The 2,986-nt window shown below is 39.6% G+C and overlaps 1 pseudogene; it reads left to right on the top strand.

Moving 5' to 3' along the window:
• The first annotated feature begins 1,555 nt into the window (after positions 1-1,555).
• On the top strand, positions 1,556-2,436 carry LOC106971626 (bifunctional methylenetetrahydrofolate dehydrogenase/cyclohydrolase, mitochondrial-like; annotated as a pseudogene).
• Positions 2,437-2,986: the final 550 nt, after the last annotated feature.

The raw sequence follows: 2,986 nt of genomic DNA on the forward strand, positions 1-2,986 counted from the left end.
TCAAGCTCAGGTAATCTAGTTCAGTGTCCTTATACCATCATTTTGGTCCACCAAACCATCATGCAATTAGAAAGTAGAATAAGGACCAGGGGGAAAAAATGAGGTCACAGGGATTGGTAGCTGAAATATCCTAGACAAGAGTGGTATAATTGTCACAGACTTTCAGTGCAAGGGAAGTAAAACCAACTAAAAATATTATAAACGCAAAAAGGATAAATTAATCCATGAAACGAATAAATTAAAAGATTGCTAGATTCAGAAAGAATTGGATCAAGTAATGTAAATTATGTTATTAGCACTCTCTCCCTCACCCGCTCCATCTCTCAACTTTAATTTTTCTGTGTATTATTCTAATTCTATCATTACAAAATTACCCATGGATTTCCTCAATGCATCCAAGAAGTTTACTCATCGAAAAGTCCATCAAAGTCTATAATGCCCCATCTCAAAAATCCATAGAAAAGAGACTGTCTCTCTCCAATATCCATATGAACATCCCAAGGAAGGATTATGATTAATTCTACTTGGATACCCCAAATAAATTATTCTGACCAGAAAAATGGAGAATTAAGCTAGGCAGGCCTAAGTGATGCTTATGTCCAGAGGTGGAGTTTGTTTATAAAAGGGGAGGAGAGCAGAGGGATAAGAGAAAAAATCTGTTAGCTAGAAACAACAGCTAGTAATAGAGTCCATTACAAATGGCATATGGAATTTGCTTGTCTTGAGTCACGGGACAATATGGCAGACCTCGCAGTTTGGCTGAGCTGAGACAGGCAATTGACTTTCAAACTGGCCTAATAACAATCACAGTGATTTCAAGAGTTAGCAATTGTGCACCACTTTACAGTTGAAAAGCATTTTCCACACATTACTTCCTTTGAAAAAAAAATGATTCACTTTCCTTTCACTTTTGCCAGAAGATGGGTTCTCACTTGCTGTCACCTCTTCAGAGATTTACTCTAAGAAATATTGATTAAAATGTCTAATGTTTCACTTCTCCAAAACCAGCTTTATAGGATATGGATGATATAAACATTCCAGAAGCTACACTGTTTAGCTTTGATCTCAGCAACTGCCCTTTAACATGATATTCTGAACATCTCACATCTGAAGCTACTCTCGCTGTGCTATTGGTCAACCTTTAAGAATCTATGGGCAATGCCCTACTGATAAAGCTAACGTAAAATGTTTTAATGTTTGAAATAGGACCTATTAGTCTCGGCATATAAACTCATGCATGCTACAAATGTAAGGTTGAGACTATAAAAAGAGTGCTGATGTCAAAACTATTTCAAATTTATAATGTTTACACAAAGTATCTCAACATAGAAAATTAAAATAAACTACAGGCATAGATACCAGCAAAACGTTCGTGATGATTTGGGTAGTTAACACAGATTAACAACATGAGTAAAATTACATATTTAGCCTGGTGCAGACATTGGGGACAGTGATGGGTGCTGCTTCCCTTGTGTCCACCTTGGCCACCTAGCTGCTCCAGCCCATGCGGAGCTACCACCTCTGCCATCACCCCTTCAACCTCTCTGTAGTTTGAAATGAAGCGGTTGTCCTTTCTGGAAGGAAACTTGTCCAGATCAAGCAGGAAGTGTGGCAGAAGTTGGAAGAACGGACGGCACAGGGCAACAAGCAGACACACCTGAGTGTGGTTCTGGTTGGTGAGAATCCTGCAAGCCCCTCCTACATCCGTAACAAAACAAGGGCAGCTGCAAGAGTAGGAATCAACAGTGAGACAATTGTGAAACCAGCTTCAATTTCAGAGGAAGAACTGCTGAATTTAATCAACAAACTAAATAATGATGGTAGTGTAGATGGCCTCCTTGTTCAGCTGCTTCTTCCAGAGCACAATTGCAGAAGAAAGATCTGCAATGCTGTCTCTCCAGATAAGGATGTTGGTGGCTTTCCTGTAATTAATGTAGGGCAAATGTGTTTGGACCAGTATTCCATATTACCAGCTACCCCACGGGGTGTCTGGGAAATAATTAAGCAAACTGGCATTCCAACCCTAGGAAAGAATGTGGTTTTGGCTGGGACGTCAGGAGGTCAAAAAATGTTGGAATGCCCATGTCAATGCTACTACACACAGATGAGGGCATGAACACCCTGGAGGTGATGCCACTGTTACAATATCTCCTGGATACTCTACCAAAGAGCAACTGAAGAAACATACATTTCTTGCAGACATAGTGGTCTCTGCTGCAGCATTTCAAACCTGAGCACAGCAGACATGATCAAGGAGGGAGCAGCAGTCATCACTGTGAGAATAGAGTTCAAGATCCCTAACTGCTAAATTCAAGTTGGTTGGAGATGTGGATTTTGAAGGAGTCAGAAAGAAAGCCAGTCTCTGCAGGTGTTGGTTCCATGACAATGGTGATGCTAATGAAGAATACCATTACTGCCACAAAAAAAAGGTTGTGAGGTTTGAAGAGCAGGAAGTGTTGAAGGCTAAGGGGTGTAGAGTAGCAACTTAATTAACTATTGTGTCTTCTGTCATGAACAATACTCCAAGCCAGTTCAAGAGGCAAAGCAGGCCAGTAGAAATCTGCAATATTTTTTATTTATTTTATTGAAATGGCTTAAAATGATGCTTTGAATTCATTAAAAGCTTAAATGGGCGGTGTCTGTGCACATAGCTCTGCAGCACCTCACCATGGACTATGCCAGTATCATGCTGGGTCATGGGATCCAGCCAAGAAAAGCCATTAACCTAGTGATTAACATGGAGGGCATTGTCACATTGAGAATGGATGCTTAACTTTGTCAAGCCACTTCAGTTAAAATTTGCCTTTTCTAGGATTACATTTCCTAAGTACTATTCCAGTAAGAGTTGATACTCGCTTCAGGTTCCAAACCTTTTGAGTTTAATTGGTCAAACCAAAGGAAAAGTGTTGCTAGAGAAAATGAGGGAAAAGGTAAAAAGGAATAAATGGTAATTGAGTAGAAAAAAATTACTCTAATTTAAATACAT

Source organism: Acinonyx jubatus, chromosome B1, assembly GCF_027475565.1.
Source record: "Acinonyx jubatus isolate Ajub_Pintada_27869175 chromosome B1, VMU_Ajub_asm_v1.0, whole genome shotgun sequence".
In the NCBI taxonomy this organism is placed as follows: Eukaryota; Metazoa; Chordata; class Mammalia; order Carnivora; family Felidae; genus Acinonyx; species Acinonyx jubatus.